The sequence below is a fragment of the Mus musculus genome, chromosome 15 (genome assembly GCF_000001635.26).
Source record: "Mus musculus strain C57BL/6J chromosome 15, GRCm38.p6 C57BL/6J".
NCBI classification, from domain to species: domain Eukaryota; kingdom Metazoa; phylum Chordata; class Mammalia; order Rodentia; family Muridae; genus Mus; species Mus musculus.
In genome coordinates, this window is record NC_000081.6 from 84,233,646 (window position 1) to 84,251,515 (window position 17,870).

General features: G+C 48.8%; 1 protein-coding gene and 1 long non-coding RNA gene across 4 annotated transcripts in view; one reads left to right on the top strand and one right to left on the bottom strand.

Annotated features, from left to right (window-relative positions):
• Positions 1-17,870, top strand: part of Parvb (parvin, beta) — an 83,647-nt gene that overhangs the window by 1,603 nt on the left and 64,174 nt on the right. The gene's annotated exons all lie outside the window — the stretch shown is intronic.
• On the bottom strand, positions 3,851-6,324 carry Gm33723. Of its 3 annotated transcripts, none has more exons than XR_384292.3 (4): positions 6,159-6,324; positions 5,690-5,827; positions 5,060-5,434; positions 3,851-4,817 (listed from the first exon to the last, which is right to left on the bottom strand). It is a non-coding gene; the product is annotated as a predicted gene, 33723 (long non-coding RNA). The 3 variants fall into 3 exon arrangements; XR_384291.3 differs by having other exon boundaries at positions 5,017-5,434; XR_384290.3 differs by having other exon boundaries at positions 3,851-5,434.

Here is a 17,870-nt window from a genome sequence, read left to right on the forward strand (position 1 = left end):
CCTCTGCCTCCCAAGTGCTAGGATTAAAGGTGTGCGCCACCACCGCCCGACAGTTTTTGTTTTTGAGCTGGCGTTTTGCTGTGTCTGGACTCAGCCCTGGGTTCAAGTGATCCTCCTGCTTCAGTCTTGCCTGTGTCAGGAACTGCAGGTGTGTGCCAGCCTTTTGTGGCTTACCATATGTGTGACTATGATGTGGCGTGGATACGTCAAGGCCTTGGAAAGAAGGGGAGAGGCTCAGTCTTCCAGGGCCCTGGGAATGGGCGCCACAGTGTGGAAGCCTATGGGAATCCCCATGATCCTAAGCTGTAGCTGTCAAGAGGGCCCGGGAATGGGGGGTGGCGATGTTGGAGATAAAAACCTAAGAAAGAAAATCTTTCATAGAAAAGCATGCTTAAGAGTATGAATGGTTACAGCTGCTGTGTGTTTCATGTGTGTGTACACGCGTGTACAGGCCAGAAGTCAATGGTGGGTGTCTTCCTCGGCTTCTCACTATTATCTATGAACCCATCATCTATGTATCTACCATCTATGTATCTATCATCTATGTATCTATGCATCTATCTATGTATCTATAATCTATGTATCAATGTATCTGTCTACGTATGTATGTATATATGTATCTATCTTCTTTTTTTTAGATTATTTATTTATTTATTTATTTATTTATTTATTCCATGTAAGTACACTGTAGCTGTCTTCAGACACACCAGAAGAGGGCGTCAGATCTTGTTACAGATGGTTGTGAGCCACCATGAGGTTGCTGGGATTTGAACTCTGGACCTTCGGAAGAGTAGTCGGGTGCTCTTACCCACCGAGCCATCTCACCAGCCCTTGTATCTATCTTCTATCATCTGCCTATCTGTCATCTATGTATGTATGTATCTACTATCTATCATCTATGTATGTATCTATCTACTATCTCTCTCTCTCTCTCTTCTCTCTCTCTCTCTCTCTCTCTAGCTCATCTTTCTACCTACCTACCCCGGCTGGCCTGGAACGACCAGGATGGCTTGGCACTTAAGAGACCTGCCTGGTGTTGCCTTCTGTGTGATGGTATTAAAAGTGTGTACTTCTACACTGGGTTCCTTCTTGTTTGTTTGAGGCAAAGTCACTCACTGACTGGAGCTCTTTGACTGCAATCAGCAAGCCCTGGGGTCCTCTGTCGTCACCTCCCCTGACTTGAGATTACAGGCGAGCAACACTTGGCTTTTGACTCTTTTTTTTTTTTTTTTTTTATCACCAGTGCTGGGGATGGAACTCTGATCCTCATGCACGCACTTTGCCAACTGAGCTGCCTTCCCAAGCTGCCCCTGTTACAGCTTTTCTCAGGTGGTACTTACACTATTGGACCACAAGGGCGGCACCAGTGAGGTAATGAGCTGGCCTCAGTTTCCAATTGTTAGTGCTTCTCTGCTTTGCTTTTATGAGATCTTGTATGACCCGGAGATGGAGGGATGGGCTGGCCCAGTTTAAATGCACCTGGAACCCCAAGCAACACCTTCCCTCTGCTTGCTGCTTCTGCTGGTATTGCCATCCTGTGAGTTGGCTTGGCCCTCTGCCTCAGTTCTCAAGGTTAGAGAGCCTGTCACCCCTATAACCAGAAAGCCACAAACCCTAATTGGTCTCTGAGGCAGGGATGGAGGGAAGGCTTAGCCTGGGAAGGGCTGAGTAGCTTCCTTGTGGTCCTCTGGGGAATGGAGGGGCTAATGTGAATACTGTGTAATGAGGTCTTGAATAATTGAGCACTGAGAGCTGCCAGTATTTCTGCAGACCTGTTGCCTTGGAAACTGGCCCTCCTGACTGCTCTTGGCCTTGACTTTGGGCCATAGGAGCTTAAGTACCGATGCCTACTAGGGAATGACCAGTTGGAGGGCATGGGGTTTCCCAGCCTGCCCGTCCAAACACTTAGCTGTGTTTCCTCCTTTGTTAGAAAGTCCAGGGTGGACTCCGGACATTTCCTGAGCTGAGGACACCGGAGGGGGGGGGGGCGGGGATGGCTGGTGAAATTCAAGGTTTGGGGACCTATGGGCATTTGACCCCACCCTGCCTTGCAGAGTGGCAAAGAGGGGAGGGACCAACTGGGACAAATGCTTTGTCCCATTCCAGGAGGTGGGGGTAGGATGTAGGGTGAGCTAGGATACCCAGCACAGGAAGTGTCTAAGAATGAATAGGGCGTGATTCAGCCCAGCGGAGACATTGTGGTGTCACGGGGTGGCCTGGTCAGAAAAGGGAAGTGTGACTAACTGTGCACATTGGAAAACGGAAGGGAACGCCTACAACACTCAGGCCTCCCTATGGGGAGTCTGAGCCCGGGCCCTGTGAGGTCAGGAGCCAGCTTAAACCTCTGGAGGTCAGGGTGTGTGTGTGTGTGTGTGTGTGTGTGTGTGTGGACGGACTAGCTATTGAAATCTACCATCTATCTGTTCTATCAATTGTGTATGTATGTATCGTCTACGTATCTACTCTATCAATTGTCTGTCTGTCCATCCATCCGTCCATCCATCTGTCTTTCCATCCATCCATCCATCCATCCATCCATCCATCCATCCATCCATCCGTCTTTCCATCCATCCATCCATCCATCCATCCATCCATCCATCCATCCATCCATCTATCCGCATGTACTTTTGTTTCCTAGCAAAATTAGCAAAATGGAGTGAAGACTGGAGTTTGCCCTCCCTACCTCCATTCTCCCAGGCACTGTGGAACTTCATTTCAGTTCTAAACCAGCTTAAGAAGTTTTTGTCTCCTATAGCAGACAGTAGGGCTGCTCTCACGGTGTATAATGAAGGGTCCCTGCTCCATTGCCTGTCTGGCTCTCCCATTCCCAAGACCCCCAAACTCTTGGATTTCATTTATTTATTTATATGAGCACACTGTAGCTGTCTTCAGCCACACTAGAACAGGGCACGAGATCTCATTGCAGATGGTTCTGAGCCACCATGTGGTGGGAATTGAACTCAGGACCTCTGGAAGAGCAGTCAGTCAGTCCTCTTAACTGCTGAGCCATCTCTCCGCCCTGGTTTTGTTTTTTTTTGAGACAGGGTTTCACTGTGTAGTCTTGGCCATCCTGGAACTCAACTCTGCAGATCAAGTTGGCCTCAAACTCACAGAGATCTGACTGCCTCTGCCTCCACCTCCCAGAGTGTTGGGAGCCACCCCTGGCTGGTAACGCTTGGATTTTTTTTTTTTTTTTTTTTTAAATTTTTAACAATCTCCACAGTTTTGCCTTTTCCTAGAATCATGAACTGGAATCCTAGTGCTTGATGTGAGGCTTTTCATACTGGCCTCCTTCACTCACTGCCCAGCTAAGTCTCCTCCCTGTGTCTGTGGGCCACTGCGCCTGGCTCATGCAGTGCTGAGAGTCCAATCCTGCACCTAGTGTATGCTAGGTGAACACTCTACCCACGGAGCTATATCCCCAGCCCCGAACCCTGAACTTCTGAAATTTACTCAGTGCTGTGAAAGAAGAAAATATAATGCAACCAACTTGTCAGATGTCCGGGGGGAGGGGAAGGGGGAGGGGGGGTACTTGTAGGAAAGGGGGAGGGGAAGCTAGTGTCCCCTGAGGAGAAGAGTTGCTCCTAGATCTGAGGGCATCAGGAAACAGGTGGCAGACAGCTGGCTGTGTACAGGGGACCTCAGGAGCCAACCTGGCTCAGGCCTCCTACTCGGGACAGCTCCTAGAAGCCAGACCTGCCTGCCACAGTGGCTCGAGCCCTCCTGCACCAGTCATCAACCCAGACCTCTCACAGACAGGTCAATCTGATCAAGGCAGTTAGTTCTTCAATTAACGCTCTCTCTGCCCGGGTGTGCCAAGGTCGACAATGAAACCTAACCAGGACATGACTTTGGTTGAGAATAAAAGACGGCTGTAATTAGGCAGAGGAAGGGGAGAGTGTCCAGAGAAGACCCTTTAAGAAGGCCCGTTAGGGGATGTGCAAGGGGGTGCCTTGTGTCTGGGCTGTGGTTTAGCGTGTGGGGCCACAGTCAGCCACAGAGGGAGATCCCTGGGGGGTACAGCAAGAATGACCTATTTGGGTGACACTCATTAGAGGCCTCGAAGGCCACAGTTTTGAGGCCAACTGATGTGGATGGAGGAGAAGTCTGATTCACCGCTGTAGCCTCAGTGTGTGTGGGGGGGAGGGAGCAGGTGGATGTCAGCAGGTGAGGAATGGGGGGGCATATGCGCTGTGGTTTCTAGAATGTTCTGGTGGAAAGGGGAACAGGGAGCTGCAAGGCTCTAGAGACCTAGGCAACATAGAGAAAGAACCTGCTCCACAGAGCCTTTCTCCAAACCTAGACCTGGGTACTGGGGATGGAGTCAGGGCTGGGTCATGCTAAGCCCTTGCAGTACCACAGAGCTGAGCCCCAACCCTTTTCTTCCCTGATGATCATTAAGGAGGCCATCTTGCTGGGAAGCAGGAGGCAGCTCCTGCTTCATGAAGGAAGGTCCAGTTAGGTGGACCAGGCTCTCATGCCTGTGCCCTCAGGCACGCCTGCTATCCCTTTGCTGAGCTGAAGTCCCCAATACACAGCCAGTGCTATCTGTCACTTGTTTTCCTGATGCTGTCAGATCCAGGAGCACTGCTGCCCCTGGTGTTTGGGCATCTCCTGAGAGGACACGAGGGGGATTTGTATGGGGGCTGTGTGTGTGGCTTCATCAATTTTCTCGTCGTTACTTTTCTGACCATAACATCAAACCCAGGGATTGCTTCAAGTGTCCTGTTGAGTTCTGTGGTCCCCGGGGAACATCTGGATCGGTAGTGGGTGCTTTTCTTGGCCGCCTCTTAAGACTTCAAAAAACCAGGCTTCAGCTAAAAAAAATAAAATAAAAGGTGCCTCTTGGCCCTGAGAAGTTCGCCTCTTTCCATCTCTACCTCTCAGACCTAGGCCTTTTCTTCTATTCTAACACCACGATTCTGCTGCCTACTGGTCCCGGGTTTCCCCAGAAAGTCAATCAGCCATCACATCCAGTGATCCTTAGGAGCACCGTGCTTTGAATTCCCATCTCACCTCTCTGGAATTAGTGTTTACTGAACACTCCGAAGCTGCTCACCCGGTTGCTCTCATGCAGTCCTCAGAATAATTAACGGGTGTTTAGACAGTGTAATGGTCCCGCACCTGCTGAGCGCTGGTTCTAATGTGCTCCTTTGATCGATTCCACCCTGCCGTGCCTGGCCGAGGTCAACTCCATGCACCTAGCTATTTTCTTCTTGGCAAATATGAGATTCATCACAGGAAAAAGAAAAAAAAAAAAAAACCCGCACTCGAAGAAAACGCGTTTTTCTTCTCTTTGCATTGGCTGCGTGTTTCACTTTTTAGGAAAGCGAGTGCCTAATGAGTGCGTTTGGGCTGGAAAACATCCCAGTTGTATGAAGTGGAATATAAACTCAGCTTGGCTTAATGGTGTTAATCTTGTCTATGCAAATGGCTGTTGGGGTAAGAGAGTGCAGACGTGAGCAATCCATTGCTGGCATCTGCGTCATTAATTCTTAGTAACACATCCTCAAAAGAGGGGCTTCTGGTTAGAAGTAAATACAGACTGAGTTTGCATCTCGAGCACGTAGCATCAGCCACGTGCCCAGACCAAGCCCAGACCAAGCCCAGACCAAGCCCAGACCAAGCACGACTGTGACGTGGGGACCCACACTCCATGCTATGGGATCTTATCATTCTTCATTCTTACCGGGTGGGGGCGGGGCGGCGCGGGGCGGCGAGGCCGGTGGAGGTAAATGAAAACTGTTGGCAAAGGTAGAATTACTGCCCTGCTGAGTTGGTTCTAGTTGGTTTGTAGAGGTGCAGCTGTTGGACCTCCAGGATAGCACTGTGGGGGGCGGAGGGGGGGAGGTACACAGTTTACAGCCTGGCTGCAGAGATCTGTGACTTCATCTCTAGGAGATTCTGTGTCTGCCATCCTGAACACAGTAGCCTCTTCCTTAGGATTTGAGGAAGGAGCCACCAAGCCTTGTCAGCATGGGATGGCGGCTGAGAGGTGTTAATTACTGATGGATACTGATAAGTGGTGCTTTGGTTTGGTGGTGGAGCAAGGGGTCAAGTGGACTTCCGCTTGGGAGCAAACTTGGCTCGATAAAAGAATTCTGAGGGTGTGTCAGAGCCTATGAGAAAAGAATGCTGGGAACCCAGGGTCTCCCTACCTGTGTGAGTGGCCTTGCTGGAACAGAAACCTTCCTGGGCTCAGATCAACTCAGTAACCCTGGCAGCGCTGTCCTTCAGAGCTCCACCGGGCTGCAGGGGGCTGGATGCTGAGTTGCTAAAATCTTTGCCTCAAGGAGTGCCGGGACCCTTACTCTATTCTAGTCACATTTCTGTTGCTCTGGGAAACACCGTGGCAAATACAACAGAAGGACCCATTCTAGGTCACAATTGAGTTACAGCCCTCACTGTTGGGAGTCAAGGCGGGGTCTTGAAGCAGCTAAGGGCAGAGACGCAACACCAGCAGGCTTGGTGTTTTAGTCAGGGTTTCTATTCCTGGACAAAACATCATGACCAAGAAGCAAGTTGGGGAGGAAAGGGTTTATTCAGCTTACATTTCCACACTGCTGTTCATCACTAAGGGAAGTCAGGACTGGAACTCAAGCAGGTCAGAAAGCAGGAGCTGATGCAGAGGCCATGGAGGGATGTGACTTACTGGCTTGCTCAGCTTGGCTCTTATAGAACCAAGACTACCAGCCCAGAGATGGCACCACCCACAAGGGGACCTCCCACCTTGATTACTAGTTGAGAAAATGCCTTACAGTTGGATCTCATGGAGGCATTTCCCCAACTGAAGCTCCTTTCTCTGTTGATAACTCCAGCCTGTGTCAAGTTGACACAAAACTAGCCAGTACACTTGGTCTTCAGCTTTCTCTTGTTAATGGCTCCAACCAGGGAGTGATGGTATTGCCCACTTACAGGCCGGGTCTTCCCACATCAATTAAGGCCACCAAGACAATCCCTTACAGCAGTGGTTCTCAACCCTTTATTACAGTTCCTCATGCTGTGGTGCCCTCCAATTATAAAATTATTTTCGTTGCTACTTCATAACTGTAATTTTGCTACTGTTATGAGCCATGATGTCAATGTCTGTGTTTTCCCAGTGGTCTTAGAGGACCGACTCCTGTGGAAGGGGTTGAGCAACCCACAGGTTGAGAGCCGCTGTTCCATGGGACTAGCGTGATGGCTCAGTGGTTAAGAGCATCAGCTGCTCTCAAAGAGGACTGGGTTCTCAGCGTCCTCGTCTGCAGCATCTAACCACCAGTAACACCAGTTCCAGGGGTTCTGACGCCCTCTTCTGATATCCATGGGCACCAACACACTTATAAACATGCAGTATCCCTTGCACCCCCCCCCCCCCCAGACAGTCCCCTACAGACACACCCACAGGCCAATGTCGTCTAGAGAATCCCTCACTGATACTCTAACCAGGCAATTTAGAGTGTGTCATACTGACAATGAATACTAAACATATGACCCCCGGGCACTCTGACCCGTAAGCACTCTCTTCTTGGAAGCCCTTGCTCAGTGCCTTTGATGTGTGCCGCAAGCAGCAGATACCCAAACCCTGTGCTGGGTACCACAACTTCTGGCTGGTGCCAGGAAAGCTGGAGGCATTTGCTCCAGCCTGGCTCTCCACTGGGGTCAGCCCAGCCAGAGGGTCAGGGAGCCTTAGCAGACTCGGGGTTATTTCCTGGGCTTGTGTGTTGGTTGTGGAACCCAGGGGTCCTCAGGCTTAGCTCTTCTGAAATACCGACCTCCGCTTGGCTTGTTATTTGAACTCTTCCTTGTTGGCCGGCTAGCACATATCCTTCATATGGGTTTCCCCAGGCAGTGCCCCCTTGGGAGTTAATTCTTTTTAAAAAGTGTCGCTCTTTAGGAAAAGTTAGGTCTTTTTACACTTCTTGTTTAAAAACGTACAAATCCCAAGAATCTAGGCTTTAATGCCAAGTTATCGAAAAGTTAAAGAGGCCACAAAGACTTTTTTATATCTCCTAGGGCTTGTGTGTATCACGTGCTTAAGTCTAGAGGCTTCTGCAAGCAGCTGTCTGGTTCAGCGACCCAGAGCTGCCTGCTCGGTTGCCTAGGCTCAGGTTACTACAGGGAGCTGGAACCCCCCAGGCCTAAGCTCTAAATATACGGATGGAGTGGCCTCCAGCTCAGCCCATGTGGTGTGGGTTAACTGTTTTAGTATCAATGGGATTTCAGGGACATCTTGCCCAAAGCTTAATTTGTACTTCTTCTTCTTCCTCCTCCTCCTCCTCCTCCCCCTCGACCCTCCTCCCTCTCCTCCCTCTCCTCCTCCTTTTCAACATTGTCCTTCAAAGTGAGGATTATAGGTGTCCATATTTGAAGTGTGAGTGTGTGTGTCTGTGTATTTGTGTATGTATGTATGTATGTATGTATGTATGTATGTATGTGTTTTAGTTTCATTTCTGTCACTGTGATATAAATACCATAACCAGAAACAATTAAAACAATTCAAAGGTTTATTTATTTATTTATTTATTTATTTATTTTGGTTTTTCGAGACAGGGTTTCTCTGTGTAGCCCTGGCTGTCCTGGAACTCACTCTGTAGACCAGGCTGGCCTCGAACTCAGAAATCTGCCTGCCTCTGCCTCCCAAGTGCTGGGATTAAAGGCCTGCACCACCACCGCCTGGCTTCAAAGGTTTATTTGACTTATAATTCTAGAAAGTTTCCTAATTGTGTGGCAGCCAGGATAACTGGCCACATCACGTCACATCACATCACATCACATCACATCACATCACATCACATCACATCACATCACATCACATCACATCCACAGTCAAGCGCAGAGAGAGAACAAATGCATGCGCACTTAGCGTTCAGCTCAATTTTTTTATTCTCATACAGTGCAGGGCCCAATTCTAGGGCATGGTACCACTCACAGTGGACTGTGTCTCCTTACATCGGCCATTACAAACCACCGCCACAATGTGCATGTATATAAGCTTGTGTATTTATGCTTATATGTATAAATGTATGCATGTGTGTTTGTGTACTCATTTTTTTTATTTTTTTACTAATTCATTTATTTATGGAGACAGAGTTTTTCTCCGTAGCCTTGACTGTCCTGGAACTCACTCTGTAGACCAGGCTGGCCCCAGCTCACAGATCCACCTGACTATGTCTCTCGAGTGCTGGGATCAAAGGCGTGTGCTACCACCACCCGGCTTTATTCTTGATAGAAGAACCTAAAGCAGGAGAGAAACAACACATGAATTCAAAAGCAAAGCAAGCTGAAACAGAAGCCACGTGTGCAGTGGGCAGTCACAGTGACAGGGCCACTGAGACTCTGGGTCCCTTGACATTCATGGTCCATGCTCACCTTGTGCATGGTGCCTTGAGTTATTCTACATGTCTGGAAAGTGATACTGTGCAGTGATTCCTGTCTTGTGGGAGAGCAGAGGCTGGGTGAGGTGAAGGTCTCTCATCTCTCCTCAGCATGGCTAGCTGGGAATGTACCTTCTCTTTTACTTGCTCCAGCCCTCTATTTGGGTGACACTTAGCCCCAGAGTCAGAAAGATGCTATGGAGGAGACTGACTGCTTGACTGTATTTTTTTCTCCTAAAAAGATTTATTTATTTATTATGTATATATATATATCTTTCTGTCTGCATGTATGCCTACAAGTCAGAAGAGGGCATCAGATCTCACTACAGATGATTGTGAACCATCAGGTAGTTGCTGGGAATTGAACTCAGGACCTCTGGAAGAACAGACAGTGCTCTTAACCTCTGAGCTATATCACCAGCCCGATTGACTGCATTCTGTGCTGAGTGATGTGGAGGACTGGACCCTGGTGGTTTCATTCTGCTACGGGCTGCTGCCCGAGAGGGCCTGGTTTGGTCCTGCAGGCCCCACAGTCTTCCTGGTCTCAGAGCCCTGACTGTCCTGCCCTCTCTCCAGAGCTTTCTGTCTTGTCATTTTTTTTTAAGTTTCATTTTTTTTTTAAAGATTTATTTATTTTATGTATATGAGTACACAGACACACCAGAAGAGGGTATAGGATCCCATTACAGATGGTTGTGAGCCACCATGTGGTTGCTGGGAATTGAACTCAGGACCTCTGGTAGAGCAGTCAGTGCTCTTAACCACTGAGCTATCTCTCCAGCCCCTGTCTTGTCATTTTTATGTCACACCTTCTGTAACATGGGACACTATGATAGCATCCTGACAATGTCTGCCTTCATGAGGGGTTGGCTTGAGACCTATGTTCCCACTAGGTGAGGTCATCTGTGTCACTAGGAGGCCATGATGGGACGTACTCATCCATTTCCATCATTTGTACTCATCAAGCCCAATCCTGGGTTCTGAGAAATCTCAGGAGGTGGCCAAGAAAAGCACCCACCAGATGCTCCCCGGGGACCACAGAACTCACCAGGACACTTGAAGAAACCCCTGGGTTTGATGTTACGGTCAAAAAAATAATGATGAGAAAATTGATGAAGCCACACACACAGCCCCCATACAAATCCCCTCGTGTCCTCTCGGGAGATGCCCAAACACCAGGGGCAGCAGTGCTCCTGGACCTGACAGCATCAGGAAAACAGGTGACAGATAGCACTGGCTGTGTACTGGGGACTTCAGCTCAGCAAAGGGATGGCCAGAGTGCCTGAGGGCACAGGCGTGAGAGCCTGGTCCACCTAACTGGACCTTCCTTCATGAAGCAGGAGCTGCCTCCTGCTTCCCAGCAAAATGGCTTCCTTAATGATCATCAGGGAAGAAAAGGGTTGGGGCTCAGCTCTGTGGTACTGCAAGGGCTTAGCATGACCCAGCCCTGACTCCATCCCCGGTACCCAGGTCTAGGTTTGGAGAAAGGCTCTGTGGAGCAGGTTGTCTTTGTTGGCTAGGTCTCTAGAGCAGGTCCACAAGAAGGTTCTTGTTGGAGGAGAGTGAGAGGTGGCAAGCAGAGAGGGGGCTATGGAGGGTGCCAGGAGCTGAAATGAGGAAGCCAGAAGCCAGAGTACCTAGTGGTGTCCCATGCCTGTTCCATCCCCTATCTCAACCTCCCCCTGCTCCCAGCCCGGAAAGCTTCAGCTCTGTAGACAAGTAGTGTTTAGTCTTCTGACATCCAAAACTCCAGGTTTTTGTTTTTTGTTTGTTTGTTTGTTTGTTTGTTTATTATTATATGTCAGTACACTGTAGCTGTCCTTAGACACACCAGAAGAGGGCGTCAGATCTTATTATGGATGTTTGTGAGCCACCATGTGGTTGCTGGGATTTGAACTCAGGACCTCAGAAGAGCAGTCAGTGCTCAACTGCTGAGCCATCTCACCAGCCCCAGAACTCCAGGTTTGCAGGTCTGTGTGGTTTTAAGTCTGATCATTTCTCAACCTAGTCACTGGACACCAGTGACTGCTGACAGGCTGATGGGTGAATCCAGAGCCGGGAGCTGGGGAATATGTCAACCGTGGCCTACTGCAGAGGGCGAGGGAGTCTTCTGTGTTCCTACAGGCTGTGGATTTTAACATAAGGCTTTGCAGGGAGGGGAGAATGTCACATGAGTCACCCAGGTGCCAACATCTTTGTGTTAGCATTTCACCCTCAGTCAGTCCAGTGCCACCCCTCCCCATCCAACAGAGAAGAGGTGCCAGGAGAGAGGAAAGGCTGAGCGGCAGTCCTTGGAGGGAAGCCATAAAGATACAATGGGACCACCCGGCATGGCGCTTTTGGGTGGCTGCTTTCCTGTGGGAAGGCTTGAGTGTGAGGGCTGAGGACAGAGAGCAGGAGCTGGGTGCCCAGGGCTCATCTCTCTCTGCTTTCTCCTTCCCGGGATAACCGTCTCCAGGCATGTGCGCGCTTCCACAGAGACAAGGGGAAGATGTGTCTCTCTTGGGGACATGAGGACGTCCTTCAACTTCCTGTGTGGCTGTTTGAAAGCCCTTTGCCAGTGGGGGAGAGAGTGTTGTCCTGAAATGTATGCAAGAGACTTGTTATTAGTATAATGAGATTTTAATGATTCGAGATTTTGTTGGAGCAGCACACATGGAATTCTAATCTTGTTGTAGGCAGCTGCTGGTGTTTTTGTTTTATTTGTTTGCTTGGGCCTCATTGTGAGGATGCGTTTCTACAATTATTATTTAGTTATGCTCTCACAGAGATCTGCTTTTATGCTGCTCTTAATGTTCATGTTGAGAGAGTCTTGGGGATGGGAGGAGAATATATACTTAAAATTGTGTATATATATTATAAATGTATTTATGTTATATATAAAACATATATAAAATTACATATAGTCTTTTTAAAGCTGGGGGCTGGTTTGACAGAACTGAGATGTGAGGGTTTCAATTTCTGTTCCTTATTCGTAATTGCCACAGAGTAGAAACAACCCCAGGGCCATTAACTGATCGTGGGGAAATAAAATGTGGTATAATCACAAAATGAAATAGTCTGTAGCAGTGAAAAGGGAGGGCTACAGCATGGATGAACCTGGAAGATGCTAAGAATCTGTTCACAAAAGGATGAACATTGTGTGATGGAAAAAAAATCCAGAGTAGTCAAATTCATGGGTCCCAAAGGTGGACAAGTGGTCGCTAGAGGCTGGGGGTTGGAGAGTGAGTGCTCGCTCGTAGATACTTTTGGGGGTGAGGTGGATGTTTTTAAGTTGAAGGTGGTAATGGTTATGCACTCTGAATATTCTGAAAGTCACTGACTTGGGTCTTCAAATAGGGGAATTATACAGAGTGGTGTGAATCCTGTCACTGTTGAGCAATTAAAATGCAGAACAAAGACGCGGAGTTCTGGCTTGCTAGCATCTTTCTTCAGCTGTGTGTGTGTGTGTGTGTGTGTGTGTCTGTGTGTGTGTGTGTGTGCACATAGGCACATGTGTACAGAGGTCAGAGGTGTCTTTCAGGTGTTGTACACTGTGTGTGTGTGTGTGTGTGTTTGTTTGTTTGTTTGTTTGTTTTGAGACACGGACAGTCCCTCTGGAATCCACTGATTGTACTAGGCAAGCCCTATGGATCCTGTTGTCTCCACCCCACCTCACCCCATCCCCCAGCTGGTGGGTGTTTTACACTAGCCAGAGGCTAGCCTTGATGCTGAGAGTGGATGATAATATTCACTTAGCGTGTGGCTTTAAGCAGACGTGATGTTCTCTCTGGGGTCTCAGGACAGAGAAACCCCAGACATGACCTGCTTCTTCAACTCTGTGCTGGTGGTCAGAAACTGTAGGTTCAGCACTCCATCAAATATAGACAGTGGCTGTCACCCTCCTTCCCTGGGGGCTCTAGAGCTTATGCTGGAGCACAGCAGAGCTTGCCTTCGAGGCAAACACCAGACCCCGAGCTGCATCCCCACCCAGGGACCTAGCTTTTTTCTTTTTTTCTCTTTTCTTTTCCAAAAAATGATAAATCTCAAACAAACAAAAAAATCTTTTCCAATCATATATTTATCTAGGTCTGTCTGCGGAGCCCCGCCAAGTGCAGAGGTACGTACGTACCTTAATCCCAGTATTCAGAAGGCAGCAAGCTGGGTCTGGAAGCTTCCCTCAGGCCAGGGGAGGGTGGGGACTGTGCCCCAGCTGCAGTGGGTACAGGTCTTGCTCATTAGACAGATAGGAGTCACGGAGAATATGGAATTAGCCTCAGGAGAGGCTGACCAGAGAGGGAGACAGAGGCACTTTCTTCACTGGACAGGGTATCCAATTCTCTGAGGAATGAGCTAGAAGGGCCTGTCTCTTCGTGGGTAGAACGAGGCAGCATGGCCTTCCTGGGTGGCCATTCTATCTCTCTTGTTCCTCTGGACATTTAATTTTTTATGTGTATGGGTGTTTTGTCTGTCTGTATGTCTGTGTGCTGTGTGCTGTGTATGTGTGTGTTGTGTGTGCAGTACCTGTGGAGGCCATAAGAGGGCACTAGATCCTCAGAGACCGAAGTCACAAACAGTTGTGAGCTGCCATATGGGTGCTAGGATTTTAACTCAGGTCCTAGGGAAGAGCAGCCATTGCTCTTAGCCATGGAGCCATCTCTCCAGCCACTGCTGTGGGATTTTTTTGGGGTGGGGTGGGGAGGCAATGGAGCCTTTCTTGGTTTTGGTGCCCTCAACCCAGAGAGCTAGATAGTAGACATTCACCAAAGATGCTCCAAGCCAGTGGTGTCCTGGTTTGCCTGATCCTCAAAAAACAACTCTCCAGGGTTAAAGAGTGATCAGCGATCAGAGTGAGATTTATTAAAGTTAGAAGTTCCAGGAGTAGGAGGGGCCTTAGGGAGGACTGCTGAGGGACTGCCGGACCATGGCTTTTAAAGGTTTGCCGCAGGGATTGGACTGTGGATTGACTGTCTTCAGGTCTTTATTGAGATTAGTCAATTTGGAGCACATCACAGGCTGAGTGAGTGAGGAGTCCATGTGTCCTGTGCATGCTCTCTGAGACCAACCGGAGTGGTGCCCCCATTGGGGATGGGGTCACATGCATTATGTGACTAACTCATGACCTCCCATGGGCCCTTGGCCTTCACTTCCTATAGGATGCTAACTCCTATCTGAATATGAGTCCGGCTATTTGAAATTTTCAGAGAACCAATGACATATTTAAGGGGTCTTGGGAATCTTAAGCATGCCTACCCTCACTTCCCCCTCTTCTCCCTCCTCTCCACTACTGCCTGCTGTGGAGCCCAGCTGCCAGTCTAGGCCTCTGGTCCAAGTTCTTTGCTGCCTTCTTCAGCCTGAAATGAATCTCATTTTACAGATAGGGAAACTGAGGCCTTGAGAGAGGCAAGAAGCCCAGTCTCTCGTTGCGTGATCTCACAGAGTCTTGTCCCCAATGGAGACTTCTGTGAGGGGTCGGCGGTGACAGTGAAGGACAAGCAACTGTGACCTCAGGCAGCATGGGCACTCAGTCTGAGCCCAAGTTTAGCCTCTGTCTGATAAATTGACACTTTGGAGGGGATGGCTGAGAACTGGATGGGGGCTGTCACACAGGCCAGCCAAGCACCAGGACACTGAGCTGTGTGCCCATTCCATGGGTTCTACTTTTTTTTTTTTAATATTTATTTATTTATTATATGTAAGTACACTGTAGCTGTCTTCAGACACTCCAGAAGAGAGCATCAGATTTTGTTACGGATGGTTGTGAGCCACCATGTGGTTGCTGGGATTTGAACTCAGGACCTTTGGAAGAGCAGTTGGCGCTCTTAACCACTGAGCCATCTCACCAGGCCGGGTTCTACTTTTTAGCAGGCGTATTTACCCACTGCATGATGGTGGTGAGGGCCACACAGGGTGAGCGTGTGCTGAGGTTGATGGGAGAGATTGGATTCTTCTAGCAGTAAAGAGCCCTCTGAGGCCGTGTCCCTGAACGGTCAACCCTGTTTGCTGGTTATTATTTTCCTTGTGTTGGAGTGATCTAATTTTAAAAACTGTTTCAGAGCACCTTCTAGGGAGCCCAAGGGGCCCACAACAGCCCTAGGAAAGGAACTGGAAATCAAACCCAAAGTGGCTCCTTGAATCTGTGAGTGGAGACAGGTGGCTGCCTGGGAGGTGGCTCATCAGGGGCTTAGCCATGCACAACGAAGAAGGATGAGTGTTGTTGTTGTTGTTGTTGTTGTTGTTGTTGTTGTTTTTCCTACACTAGAGATCATGCACCAGGCTCTCGTGCAAGTTAGGGAGCATCCGCACCATTGAGCTGGCTGCCTCCTGTACTTTATTTTGAGATAGGATCTCACCTCATTCGAGGTAGTCCGGGCTGTCCTTGAACGCCCCTGTCCTCTTCCTCAGCCTCCTGTATGATGGGATCGCAGGGGTGTGCACACCTCCTGAGCTGAGGGGGCGTGGGCAGAAGAGTTAGGAAGTTTGCCTTTCCATCTGTTCCACCAAGAACCACCCCATTGGACCTTTGGGGTTCTATTTCGTGTGTGCTTTGGCTTCTAGTTTACACACAAGGCCCCAGGAACCTGCCAGCTTCTGGACTCCCTGATTCTCCATGTGTGTAGTTATCAGTGTGAGGACAGTCGATCTCACTGGATTTGCCTCTGGGCAGGGTGGGACTAATCAAGAGGTGGTCTCAAGGCCGTGCCTTCTTAAGTTTATGTTGCTGTAGATATTGGCCTGTCTTTTTTTTAGCTCAGCTTCTTCCTTCTTTAGTCTTTATCTACAGCTGGGGTCTTCTGTAAAAGATGCAATCTTCAAAATGCATGCTGGCTCTTTTGCTGCCACTGAACTGTGCTGTGGCAACCATAGATGGTGTGGAAACTGAGGAGTCTGGCTTTGTTTCAATAAAGCTTTATTGACAAACACCAGCTGAGGGCCAGCTGCCCTGAAGCATCATCGGCTGAGTCTTGGTCTGAGCCATAGTTTTGATGCCATAGATCAGAGGCTCTAGTTAGTCCCCTCTCCTTTTCAGTGTGTGTGTGGTTCCATCTGTCTGTCTCTCCGTCTGTCTGTCTGTGTTTCTCTGTGTGAGCCTGTGTGTGTATCTCTCTCTCTCTTTCCTTCTCTCTCTGTGTGCATGTGTGTGTGTGTTTAATACTCCTACCTGTGTGTGGCCAGAGATCAATTGCAATCTTCTTCCTCTACTGCTTTCCACAGTATTAATTAATTAATTAATTAATTAATTTTTAAACGAATGTGTGTATTGCCTGCATGTATATCTTTGCAACACACGTGTGCCCCGGTGCTTATGGATGTCAGAAAAAAAGCCTCTGACCCCCTGGGGCTGAAGTTACAGGTGCTGGGAGTCAAACCTGGCTCCTTTGGAAGAACAGTTAGTGCTCTCAACTCATGGTCATCTCCCCAGCCCTCCACCTTATTTTTTGAGACAGTCTTTCACTGAATCTGGGCCTGGGTGTTTAGGCTGGGCTAGTCGACCACTGAAAACCCAAGATCTTCCCGTCTCCTCCCCTAGCAATGAAGGAGTGTTGTGTGAGCCAGCACCGGCTTTCATGCGGTTACTGGAGATCTGAACTCAGGTCTATGAGCTTGACAGCAAGCCTTTTATCAACTGAGCATCCTCCCAGAGTGTGGGTACTTTTTGTGGATTGTCTTCAGTAATTCCAAGGCTTCTGTGTGAGTCCCCTGCCTGCTGCAAGCATGGTACGCATGATCCTTGGTTAGAAGTTCAAACCATGCAGGGCATGGCATGCAAGCATGAGGACCTGAGTTCGAATCTCCAGCACCCAGGTAAAAGCCAGGTACCACTGTGGCATGTAATCCTCTGACCCACTTCCCAGCCACCTCTATCCTGCTCACCTAGTTTTTAAAAATAAGTTCCGACAGCTCTATCCCTCACACTGTTCTCCGAGGCCTCACGTATTCCAGCCTGCTGGCTCAGTGATCTAGGTGGGGCTCAGTCTCATTCCACCTCCCTCGCCCTTGGTGCATCTTTATTTGTTGTGTCTGGAGACAGCCTTACCATGTAGCCCAGGCTGGCCTTGAACTCACAACCCTCTAGCTTCCGCCTCTGAGTGCTAGGGTCAGAGGCTTTCCCTCCAACATTATCTCTTTTCATTTCTTTGCTGCCTGTCTCAGCACAGCAGCAATGCCTGGTTTCGGAGTGTGTGGTTCTATTATGAGAAAATTAAACACATTTAAGAGCAAATTAAATTAGAGGATTCATGATCATTAGCTAAGTAAATTATTTATTTTTTTAAGTAATGAGCCAGGCAGGGTACAGCGTGCCGTGGCATGCTCAATAAGTATTTGTTGGTGGGAGCGATCGTAGCATGAGCCTATCAAGTTGCACTGGAGGGAATTATTTCCCTCTGAAACTAATGGGATAGCTGAGGGGCAGTAACGGCTACTAAAAATACCCCGTGTGTTTATAAAGCCTCCAAAGACAGAGCGCTCCATGCTGGATCTTGGCCAAGGGAGAAGTCTGGGGACAGCTGGCACACTGAGCCCGTGTCATCG